The sequence below is a fragment of the Arachis hypogaea genome, chromosome 1 (genome assembly GCF_003086295.3).
Source record: "Arachis hypogaea cultivar Tifrunner chromosome 1, arahy.Tifrunner.gnm2.J5K5, whole genome shotgun sequence".
Lineage (NCBI taxonomy): Eukaryota > Viridiplantae > Streptophyta > Magnoliopsida > Fabales > Fabaceae > Arachis > Arachis hypogaea.
This window is the reverse complement of record NC_092036.1, coordinates 81,066,609-81,079,758: the sequence shown is the minus strand read 5'-3', so window position 1 is coordinate 81,079,758 and position 13,150 is coordinate 81,066,609. Positions and strand designations below refer to the sequence as shown.

The following is a 13,150-nucleotide window of genomic DNA, read 5'->3' as shown; positions in this document are numbered from 1 at the left end:
TTTTCTAATGTAGCATAATTGCAAGTTTCATGGACTTCCATCGAAACATCCTCATGAGTTCTTAGCTGAGTTCTTGCAGATCTGTGACACTGTTAAGACAAATGGGATTGATCCCGAGGTCTACATACTTATGATTTTCCCTTTTACTGTAAGAGACAGAGCTAGGATATGGTTGGACTCACAACCTAGAGAAAGCCTGAACTCTTGGAATAAGTTGGTCAATGCTTTCTTGACCAAATTCTTTCCACCTCAGAAGATGAGCAAGCTTAGAGTTGAAGTCCAAACCTTCAAATAGAAGGAAGGTGAATCTCTCTATGAAGCTTGGGAAAGATACAAGCAATTAAGCAAAATGTGTCCTTCTCACATGCTTCCAGAATGGAGCATCATATGCATATTCTATGATGGTCTGTCTGAATTGTCCAAGATGTCATTGAACCATTCTGCTGGTGGATTACTTCATATGAAAACACTTGCAGAAGCTCAGGAACTGATTGAGATGGTTGCAAATAACCAGTTCATGTACACTTCTGAAATAAATCCTATGAATAATGGGATGACTTAGAAGAAAGGTGTTCTTGAAATTGATACTCTGAATGCCATATTGGCTCAGAACAAGATATTGACTCAGAAAGTCAATATGATTTCTCAAAATCTGACTGGATTACAAGTTGCATCTGGCAGTACTAAAGAAGCCTCCTCTGAAGGAGAAGCTTATGACCCAGAAAATCCAGCAATGGAAGAGGTGAATTACCTGGAAGAACCCTATGGAAACACCTATAATCCTTCATGGATAAATCATCCAAATTTCTCATGGAAGGATCAACAGAAGCCTCAACAAGGCTTCAATAATAATAATGGTGGGAGAAATAGATTTGGAAATAGCAAGCATTTTCCATCATATTCTCAGCAACAAACAGAGAATTCTGTAGCAAACATAGTCTCTGATCTATCTAAGGCCACTCTCAGTTTTATGACTGAGACAAGGTCCTCTATCAGAAATTTGGAGGTACAGGTGGGTCAACTGAGCAAAAGAGTTACTGAAACTCCTCCTAGTACTCTCCCAAGCAATATAGAAGAGAATCCAAAGAAAGAGTGTAAGGCCATCAAGATAACCAAAATGACCGAACCTACAGAGGAGGAAAAGGCAGTGATCTCCAGTGATGAAGACCTCAGTAGACGTCCACTGACCACTAAGAAGTTTTCTAATGAGGTCTGAGGCTCATACAGAGACCATAGAGATTCCACTGAACTTACTATTGTCATTCATGAGCTCTGATGAGTATTCTTCCTCTGAAGAAGATGAAGATATTGTTGAAGAGCAAGTTACTCGGTATCTAGGAGCAATCATGAAGCTGAATGCCAACTTATTTGGTAATGAGACTTGGGAGGATGAACCTCCATTCCTCATTAATGAACTGAATGCCTTGGTTTAGTTGAAAATTCCTCAGAAGAAACTGGATTTCGGAAGGTTCTTAATACCTTGTACTATAGGCACCATAACCTTTGAGAAGGCTCTGTGTGACTTGTGGTCAGGTATAAACCTCATGCCACTCTCTGTAATGGAGAAACTAGGAATCTTTGAGGTAAAAGTTGCAAGAATCTCACTAGAGATGGTAGAAAAATCAATGAAAAAGGCTTATGGCCTTGTAGAGGATATCTTAGTGAAGGTTGAAGGCCTCTACATCCCTACTAACTTCATAATCCTAGACACCGAAAAGGAGGAGGATGAATCCATCATCCTTGAAAGACCCTTCCTAGCCACAGCAATGGCTATGATTGATGTGGACAGAGGAGAGCTAGTCCTTCAATTGAATGAGGATTACCTTGTGTTTAAGGCTCAAGGATCTTCTTCTGTAAACATGGAGAAGAAACATGAAAAGCTTCATCCTATTCTCTCCATACAGAGTCAAGCAGAGCCACCATATTCAAATTCTAAGTTTGGTGTCGGCAGGCCACAATCATGCTCTAAGCACCTGTGAAGCTCTGTAAGAGCTTCCTATCAAGCTATTGACATTAAAGAAGCGCTTATTGGGAGACAACCCAACCTTATTTATCTATATTAATTACTTTTTCATTTTATTTTCTAGTGTTAGCCTATGTTTTCTTTAGGTTGATGATCATATAGAGTCACAAAAATAGCTGCATAATTAAAGCAGAATAAAAAACAGCATAAAACACAGCACACCCTTGAGGACGAGCTTAATGCCAGTAAGGATAGCAAAATGGGCATTTAATGCCCAAAATGGCAGCATCCTGGGAGTTAAACGCCAGAATTGGCAGCCAGACTGGCGTTTAACGACAAAAAGGAGCATTAGCCTGGCGTTTAACGCCAGAAATGGCACACAGAGGGCGTTTAAATGCCAGAAAGGTGCAGGGATGAGAAATTTTTAACACCTCAAGATCTGTGGACCCCACAGGATCTCCACCTACCCCAACTCACTCTCTCTCCTCTTCACACCTTTCCATAATACTATTCACCAAACACCATTCACCTATCAAATCCTACCCTCTTCCCCATAATCTCTCCACCACTCACATCCATCCACTCTTCCCCAAAAATCCCTCAAAAAACCCCACCTACCTCACCATTCAAATTCAAAACATTTCCCTCCCAAACCCACCCCTTTCCACATGGATTCCCTCCCCTCCCTTACCTTATAAATACCCCTCCTTACCACCCTCAATTTCACACATCACAAACACTTCTTCCCCCCTTAGCCGAACCACTAATACACTAGCATCTCCTCAATTTCTTTTTCTTCTACTGCCTTCTTTCTTCTTTTGCTCGAGGATGAGTAAACCTTTTACGTTTGGTGTGGGAAAAAGCTCTGCCTTTTATTTTTCCATAACCATTAATGGCACCTAAGGTAGGAGAAACCTCTAGAAAGAGGAAAGGGAAGGCAATTGCTTCCACTGAGGAGGGAAAATTAAGATTTCCACCCAAAACTCACCGGCAAGTGTACCGGGTCGCATCAAGTAGTAATAACTCACAAGAGTGAGATCGATCCCACAGGGATTGATGGATCAAGCAACTTTAGTGAGTGATTAGTTTAGTAAAGCTAACATTGGTGAATTGGATGAAATTGAAGCAACAAGAAATTTAGGTCGCAGAATGTAAATTGCAGAAGCTTAGATGACAAGAAATGTAAATTGCAGTAAATGTAAAGGGGATTGGGTGCTGAAAATTAAAGAGGCAGTAAATGAAAGCTTAGAGCAAGTGATAGAATCTTAAATGACAAGGAAAGTAAATTGCATCAATAGAAAAGGGGATTGAGGTGCAGGGAAATTTAAATTGCTTAGAAATGTAAATCAAGCTCACAGCAAACTCATGTAAAATTTCAGAAAGGAAAATTAGCAAGGAGGCAAAGAATTTAAATTGCATAGAAAACAAGCTCAGCTCAAGCAAAATGTAAAAGTGCAAAAAAAGAAATTGCAGAAGAGAATTGTGGAGATTGAAAGTGCATAAGTGAAATTGAATTCAATGAAAGTGCAGAAAATTAAAAGTGTTTACAAGAGCTCTCTATTCTACTCCTACTCCTACTGCTCTCTATTAGAGCCAGCCTCCCCTCTTTTTGAAAATGAAACTGATGCCTTTTTATAGGATTTTTACAAAATGAAAATGAAATTGAAATTGAAAACAAATTACAATTAAAATGAAATTCTTAATCTAATTATTTCTTGTGCCTTTAAGTGATGTCCATGGGCTTTGCTTGCTTTGGATTTGAAGAAGAATGGATCCAGATGGCTTGGTTCAAGTGGCATGGGTCAGGAGGAATTTGTTTAAAAATGGGTTGGGGCATGCTTCCAGTGGAGCGCTCAGTTAGGATTGTGAACGTAGCGCTTCACATGCCTTGTGTTGCCTCCCTTCCTTGGCTAGCTCTCCAAGCGTTCACTAAGTGAGCGCTATGCTCAATTTTTTAGCGCTACTTAGTGCATAGGATGGCCTCCCAAGTGTGAAAGTCACAATAAAGGTGACTTAGTGAACGTATACATTTGAGCGCTGGGTCTTTGGTTGAGCGCTAAGTGGTTCCCCTCTTCGAGCCTTGGTGTGAGCACTTGCTTGGTTGGTTTTTAGGCCTTAAAGATGCCTTTCACTTGTGCTTCAATTTCATGCAAAACATGGATTTCTATATACTATTGGAAAGCTCTGAATGTCAGCTTTCCAACGTAACTAGAAGCGCATCAATCGGACATCTGTAGCTCAAGTTATGGTCCTTTGAAGAAGGCATGGTCGTGCTGTTTGGAGGCCCTGGCGCTCAAAGCGTAACTGGTTCACGAAATTGTGATCATCAATGGTGCCAACAACTTAGTACGCATAATTATAATATCACTCTTTTTTACAACTTCACACAACTAACTAGCAAGTGCACTGGGTCATCCAAGTAATAAACCTTACGTGAGTAAGGGTCGATCCCACGGAGATTGTCGGCTTGAAGCAAGCTATGGTCATCTTGTAAATCTCAGTCAGGCGGATTCAAATGGTTATGGAGTTTTGATAATTAAAATTTAAATAAAAGTAAAATAAAGATAGAGATACTTATGTAAATCATTGGTGGGAAATTCAGATAAGTGTATGGAGATGCTTTATCCCTCTTGAATCTCTGCTTTCCTACTGCCTTCATCCAATCCTTCATACTCCTTTCTATGGCAAGCTGTATGTAGGGCGTCACCGTTGTCAATGGCTACTTCCCATCCTCTCAGTGAAAAAGGTCCTCTACGGTTCCCCGCATGGCTAATCAGCTGTTGGTTCTCGATCATGTAGGAATAGGATTTACTATCCTTTTGCGTCTGTCACCACGCCCTACAGTCGCGAGTTTGAAGCTCGTCACAGTCATCAGATCCCAGATCCTACTCGGAATACCACAGACAAGGTTTAGACTTTCCGGATCTCAAGAATGCTGCCAATGGATTCTAGCTTAAACCATGAAGATTCTGATCTCACGGAATAGAAGGATCTGTTGTCAGGAGAGGCAACCATGCGTCGAGGACTAGGAATCCAAGAGATACAAACTCTAGCTTTCGCAGGTGATGAGTGAGAATAGTGATGAGTGTCACGGATCATCACATTCATCAGGTTGAAGTGCGAATGAATATCTTAGAATAAGAATAAGCATGAATTGAATAGAAACCAGTAGTAATTTGCATTAATACTCGAGGAACAGCAAAGCTCCACAACCTTAATCTATGGTGTGTAAAAACTCCACCGTTGAAAATACATAAGTGATAAAGGTTCAGGCATAGCCGTGAGGCCAGCCCCCAATGTCTAAGATCGCATAAACTGATCAAAGATAGATGCCAAGATCCAAAGATGAAAATACAACAGTAAAAAGTCCTATTTATACTAGACTAGTTACTAGGGGTACAGAAATGAGTAAATGATGCAGAAATCCACTTCTGGGCCCACTTGGTGTGTGCTTGGGCTGAGCATTGAAGCTTTCACGTGTAGAGGTCTTCCTTGGAGTTGGAACGCCAGTTTGTAACTTGTTTCTGGCGTTTGACTCTGCTTTGCAACTTGTTTATGGCGTTTACTACAAGAAAAACACCCATTCAGGTACACTTAAAAAGTGTAGCCAAAAGTGAAAAAAAATGATGCCTTAGGCTACGGCTACGCTTTTTGGGCTACGGCTATGCTTTTTGGGGTGATTCCTATTCGGCCGTTGCCTTTTCATAAAGGCTACGCTTTTCTGCACCAAGGGCTACACTTTTGGCATATGGGAATAGGGTGCGCTTTTCAAGTGATGCTATCCAGGACCAAAGGCTACGCTTTTTAGCTTTCATTTTTCCAGAATAGGCTATGCTTTTCAACGCTACTGCATCACCTATAAAGCGTAGCCACATTGTATACCATAGCTACTTTTTATAAGCGTAGCCTTAGGTTCTTCTTTTTTTTGTATACTATAGCTATTGTATATAAGTGTAGCCTTAGGTCTCATTTTTTTGTGTATACTATAGCTATTATATATAAGTGTAGCCTTAGGTCTCGTTTTTTTTCTGTATAATATATATATATATATATATATATATAATAATAATTATTAATACAACATAATAGTCAATATAATTACATGTATAATAATTCTGCATTTTTATTTAAATGAGTTGAATATTACAAAATAAAAATAAATACATAATTATACTAAATAATTTCTTTAAATAATAAAAAATAATCTCTAACCAAAATATATTTATAATATTGATCCAAAAGTACTAGAATGAAGTTAACTGTAAAAATTCATACATCTCACACTAAAGTAAGCATAGCCATATCAAAACCATAATATCACTTAGCCAATAAAAGTATCTTCTAATAAAAGTCATTAGTCAACCATACATGTAAAGATTCTAAATAACACTCTATCTTAGCCAATAAACCACAATAATAGTCAGCTTAATCTTCATTGCTTAATCTTTATTGTTACCCTACATAATTATATAGAAAAGTAGTTAAAATAATATTTATAATGACATTCATAATTATAAAAATTAAATGGAACACATACACATAGTAAACCAAGAAAGCATATACTAAAAAAAATAACATGGTCACGGCAAAAGAGGTGAATTCAAGGAATTATGTATTATCTTGTTTCATTCTAAACCATGAAAATCTGTAGGTGTTTCTTTCTTCCATTTTCTTTAACACAATTCTGATACGTCCCTATAGCATTTTTCATGCACTAATTAACCAGACTTTCACACTTAAATTAGATATAGGGACAAATTCATATGTATCAAGTGCACAAAATCAGAGAAACAACAACCAGAATTGCACAAACAAATTTCAGCCATAGCAATTCAACTTCGGTGTTAATAAAGGCAACAAACATTTTCAGCCATAGCAATTAGTGTTAATGCAAGTAAAAAACTATGGAACAAGGAATAGATAAGGACATACCATATCTAAGTTCGGAAAATGAGTTGATCCATGGCCACTATTCACATCAATCGGAGACTGTTGGGCGTCTTGTAATAAAGCTTCTAGTTCTTCTAGCCTCATTCCAGGTTCCGATTGCTGCAGTATTTACCAAATATAATTATAGTTGAAATATAATTATACATGTCAGTCAAGTTAACTACAACATAAATCCACACCCCCTCTCTCGGTAAATACCACGATGGCACTAGAAAAACTACAGACTAGACATGGACTGACATAGGAAGACTACCAAACTCCAGTTACGTTGACTAGAAACAGAAGTGCCTAAATCTTTCCACCTAGTTATGCAGATAATCTTAAACCAGAAGTGAAAACTAAACAGGAGGCACATAGAAAAGGCAATAAAAAATGAATATGCAATGATAAGCAAGGGACCAAATTTCTAACTACCATTTCTTTCTTAATATCTGTTAAATTAAGTTGAGCAGGGTACCCTGTCTTATTGCCTTACTCCATGATAAAATAATTAAATTTCTCTTTTACTGCCTTACTCCATGGTCATATTAAAAAAAATAGCCACACCTTATGTCTTATTGCCTACAGATCCCTAGATGTAATAGATAAACATATTTTCAGAAACAAAAATGCAGAACTTGACTCATTACATGTAGATAAAAAATAAAAATAAAAAATAAAACATTTTATTTAGAGAATTCAAGCAAATATTAAATTGTGTTCCATTATATGTGCGGTGTATACATGTAAGAAATTCTAATATTTAAGTCTGTAATAGTTTGAAATGTATAAAAATTAAAGACGGATGGATATTTAGATATGTGCAAATCCTTTTATCTATAGCATTTAAAAGAAATTTTTTTTTAGAAATCTTTTTATCTAACATAGTAGCACTTGTCTTGAACATACAGTGATAGACTTTGGTTTAACTTTTTTAGAGAAATTTTGAAAATAAAAAATATAAAAGCTGGTTCATGAGCAGGAGCACTTTTAAGTGCATTTGTTCGTCTATACATATATTTGTAGTTTGGCTATAGGTTGGGAATCCCTGTGAAAGAGATGGATCATGGCACCAGGTAGAACCCCAAACCCAAAAGATAAATTTAATAACTATTTTTCTTCCAGAAAAGAAAGTGGTCAGTACGTATAACATGTACAGTATCAAATGCAGTTCTACTCTACAAAGTTGCATTCATAATTTCATATGAAAAGATAATAATTTATTCAAATATAATAAACTATTTAACTATTCTTACTTACAAGAGGTGGTTAGTGGAGTATAATAAATAGATAAAGCATCTTTTACCCAATGATATCTATGTAAGAAGGCAAAAGGCGAGTCATGGTCCTCTTGGTGTAAGTTAAGGGTGTTCAACGGCCAGGTGAAGATGGAACTGGCGATAGAGTTCGTAGCTCAGAGGCTGTAAAATAGAGGAGTGGCGGCAAAGACAGCAGACACTGGTGGTACTGGGTGAGCAGTGAGAAGCAGTTAGAAGATGATGACAAAAGAAAAATCACAGTATAGAAATGATAGTAACAACCTAAATAGAAAATCATAGTAAAAACAAAAAAATGGAAAAAGAAAAATAACAAGAATATGAATCAACTAATAGAATCAACCAATAGAATAGAATCACAGTAATAACAAGTTAACTACAATAATTAAAACAGAAAACTCAAGTAGTAACAACATAAATTAGAGATGCAAGATTCTGCTTGAAAGGGTACCAAAAATTTTCAATCAATCCAACTTCAAAGACACAAAATTCTACAAAACCACTATTTTTCAACGTGTATATCTATAAAACAATTTGCAAAAATTGGTTTCACATTCTAATGCAAAAGAAACCAAATTTACTCACAGAAATTAATTTTCATGAATTGAAATTTTTAAACTTTTAAATTCACTTGGTCATTCATTTTTTCTTCCTTTTACTCCTAATATGTCCACCTCCCTTTTTTTTAATATTAACAAGTTGCATGTACATTGGAAGAAAAGAAAAAATCCCAAATAATATCATTCCATTTAAAACCCTTGGCATGTAAAAGTGATCACATCTATTACAATTAAAGAAAATTAATTATATTAATATATGAAGTTAGAATAAATAAACAAAAAGCATACAGATACAGGACTATTGTTCAATAAACAATAGAGATGTATGGATGTACAATTTGAGCATCTAAGGCCTCTGCTCTACTGCATCTAATTAAAGGTGGCATGATTGAATCACTAAATTAATTAATTGTTCAATATTGAAAGCAGGTGCAAGAAAAGGGTGATGATATCTTGATAGATGGCGGTTGCACCCCCAAATTTTAAGTCAGATTACTAATGTACATCCAATGCAGACTAGATACATTTCAATAAATAAGAGCATTTGGTTAATTAGATGCTTGTTGTACCATCCATTGGTTCAAATTAGACGCTGCAGATATATAAGATTAAAAAATGAAGTAAATTAACCAAAGGTTACATTATTTGGTTCTACTTTGGAGGAGACAAACCATAATAATCAAATTACAGTTCAAGCATTAGTTTTAGCCACATCTGAACACATTCTAGATAACAAAATTTAGTTTCATAGAATTATAACATAAACTCAAAGTAACTCGGTCATGTGGCGCTTATTAGTTTATTCAATTATAATCAACTGTATTTACAACCCTCTGAAGATTTTATTTTTCTCCCATTTAAAATTGTTTACAGTGTTCTGGACTATGATTTTTAAGCAATAGACACAGGAACATCTCAATGATATCTATTACTGGTGAGGGCCACAAAAAATCAACAATTTCTAGTAACAAGATAATCTACTAAAAACTTATTTGATTTCAACCACGAATACCATGTCATCAATTCAAAAACCCTTTACAACAAAGCACATTCAAGCATTTACTTGTGAAGCTTCAATATATCTCACAATGTACAATCAAGTAGCTAACCTCACAACACAAATTTAGGATTAAATAGATCATCAATTTTACTCCATTGACCAATGGGTCCTTACGCCGGAAAAAAGTTAAGAGGGAAAAAATTCACTTAGTGTCAAATTTTTTGCTCTAGATACAATAGGCATCACTTTTAAAATGCACCCAAAACTTAACAAATAGGCTACCCTCTAAAAGCGTCCTCTTTGATACGAAAAGTGAACCTATAGATATCAGCCTACGGCTACGCTTTATAAGTGATTTCTAATATACCTAAGGCTAAACTTTTTAAATGATGCTACAATTGTGTATCCTTTTTTCTTATAAAAAGGCAACATGGAGAAAAGCATAGCCTATTTATAGAATAGGCTACGCTTTTCAAATGTAGCTTAAAAAAAGTGTGGCTGAATGGGTATTTTTCTTGTAGTAATGCTAGAATATGGCAGAAAGCTGGCATTAAATGCCAGTTTGCGTCGTCTAAGCTCGAACAAAGTATGGACTATTATATATTGCTGGAAAGTCCTGGATGTCTAAATTCCATCGCAATTGAGAGCGCTCCATTTGGACTTCTGTAGCTCCAAAAATTCTATTTCGAGTGTAGGGAGGTCATAATCCAACAGCATCAGCAATCCTTCTTCAGCCTCTGAATCATATTTTTGCTCAGGTCCCTCAATTTCAGCCAGAAAATACCTGAAATTACAGAAAAACACACAAACTCATAGTAAAATCCATAAATGTGAATTTTGCTTAGAAACTAATAAAAATATACTAAAAACTAGTTAAATCTTACTAAAAATTATGTAAAAATAATGCCAAAAAGCGTATAAATTATCCGCTCATCACAACACCAAACTTAAATTGTTGCTTGTCCTCAAGCAACTGAAAACAAAATAGGATAAAAAGAAGAGAATATACAATGAATCTCACAATATCAATGAAACTTAGTCCCATTTAGATGAGTGGGGCTAGTAGCTTTTTGCTTCTGAACAGTTTTGGCATCTCATTTTATCCTTTGAAATTCAGAATGATTGGCATCTATAGGAACTCAGAATTTTAGATAGTGTTATTGATTCTCCTAGATTAGTTTGTTGATTCTTGAACACAGCTACTTTATGAGTCTTGGCCGTGGCCCAAAGCACTTTGTTTTCCAGTATTACCACCGGATACATAAATGCCACAGACACATAACTGGGTGAACCTTTTCAGATTGTGACTCAACTTTGCTAAAGTCCCCAATTAGAGGTGTCCAGAGCTCTTAAGCACACTCTTTTTGCTTTGGATCACGACTTTAATCACTCATTCTCAAGCTTTTCACTTGGACCTTCATGACACAAGTACATGGTTAGGGACAGCTTTATGTAGCCGCTTAGGCCTGGATTTTATTTCCTTGGGCCCTCCTATCCATTAATGCTCAAAGCCTTGGATCCTTTTTTACCCTTGCCTTTTGGTTTAACGGGCTATTGGCTCTTTCTGCTTGCTTTTTCTTTTTCTTTCTTTCTCTTTTTTATTATTTTTTGCCATTTTTTTAATTCTTTTTTTTCACTGCGTTTTCTTGCTTCAAGAATCAATTTCATGATTTTTCAGATTATCAATAACATTTTTCTTTGTTCATCATTATTTCAAGAGCCAACAATTTTAACATTCGTAAACAACAAGATCAAAATTATGCACTGTTCAAGCATTCATTCAGAAAACAAAAAGTATTGCCACCACATCAAAATAATTAAACTAATTTCAAGATAAAATTTGAAATCCAAGTATTTCTTGTTCTTTTGTAATTAAGCACATTTTTCATTTAAGAGAGGTGAAGAATTCATGGAATTATTCATAGCTTTAAAACATAGGCACTAGACACTAATGATCATGTAATGAAGACACAAACATAGACAAACATGAAGCTCAAAAACCGAAAACAGAAAATAAATAGATAAGGAGATTAAGGAATGAGTCCACCTCAGTGTGGGTGGTGTCTTCCTCTCAAAGAACCAATGGAATGCCTAAGCTCCTCTATGTCTCTTCCTTGCCTTTGTTGCTCCTCCCTCATAGCTCTTTGATCTTCTCTAATCTCATGGAGAATGATGGAGTGCTCTTGGTGCTCCACCCTTAGTTGGTCCATGTTGTAACTCAAGCCTTCCAAGGAGGTGTTGAGTTTTTCCCAATAGTTGTGTGGAGAAAATTGCATCCCTTGAGGCATCTCAGGGAATTCTTGATGAGGATCTTCCTCATGCTCTTGTTGAGATCCATAAATGGGCTCTCTTGTTTGCTCCATCATTTTCTTAGTGATGGGCTTGTCCTCTTCAATGAGGATGTCTCCATCTATGTCAATCCCAGCCAATTTGCATAGGTGACAAATGAGATGAGGAAAGGCTAACCTTGCCAAAGTGGATGAGTTGTCAGCCACCTTGTAGAGTTCTAGAGGTATGATCTCGTGAACTTCCACTTCCTCCCCAATCATGATACTATGGACCATGATGGCCCGATCCACAGTTACTTCAGATCGGTTGCTAGTAGGAATGATGGAACGTTGGATGAACTCCAACCATCCTCTAGCCACAGGCTTAAGGTCTGGTCTTCTCAATTGAACAGGATTGCCTCTTGAGTCTCTTTTCCATTGAGCTCCTTCCACACATATGTCCATGAGGACTTGGTCCAACCTTTAATCAAAGTTGACCCTTCTAGTGTAGGGGCGTGAATTTTCTTTCATTATTGGCAAGTGGAACGCCAACCTTACATTTTCCGGACTGAAATCTAAGTATTTCTCCGAACCATTATAAGCCAATTCTTTGGATTCGAGTTCATACTTTGATCATGGTTCCTAGTGATCCAGGCATTGGCATAGAACTCTTGAACCATTAAGATTCTGACTTGTTGAATGGGGTTGGTAAGAACTTCCCAACCTCTTCTTCGGATCTCATGTCGGATCTCCGGATACTCATTTTTCTTGAGCATGAAAGGGACCTCAGGGATCACCTTCTTCTTGGCCACAACTTCATAGAAGTGGTCTTAATAGACCTTTGAGATGAATCTCTTCATCTCCCATGACTCGGAGGTGGAAGCTTTTGCCTTCCCTTTCCTCTTTCTAGATGTTTCTCCGGCTTTAGGTGCCATAAATGGTTATGGAAAAACAAAAAGCAATGCTTTTACCACACCAAACTTAAAAGGTTTGGTCACCCTCGAGCAAAAGAAGAAAAAAAGAAGGGGGAGAAGAAAAAAATGGAGGAGATGGAGGGAGATATGTGTTTTGGCCAAGAGGGGGGAAATGTGTTTGTGTTGTGTGAATATGAAGGAGTAGTGAGGGGTTTATATAGGGGTGAGGGGAGGGTTGGG

General features: G+C 36.8%; 1 non-coding gene across 1 annotated transcript; it reads right to left on the bottom strand.

Moving 5' to 3' along the window:
- Window positions 1–262: 262 nt before the first annotated feature.
- Window positions 263–370, bottom strand: LOC112715251 (small nucleolar RNA R71). The gene has a single exon (XR_003159570.1). It is a non-coding gene; the product is annotated as a small nucleolar RNA R71 (small nucleolar RNA).
- Window positions 371–13,150: the final 12,780 nt, after the last annotated feature.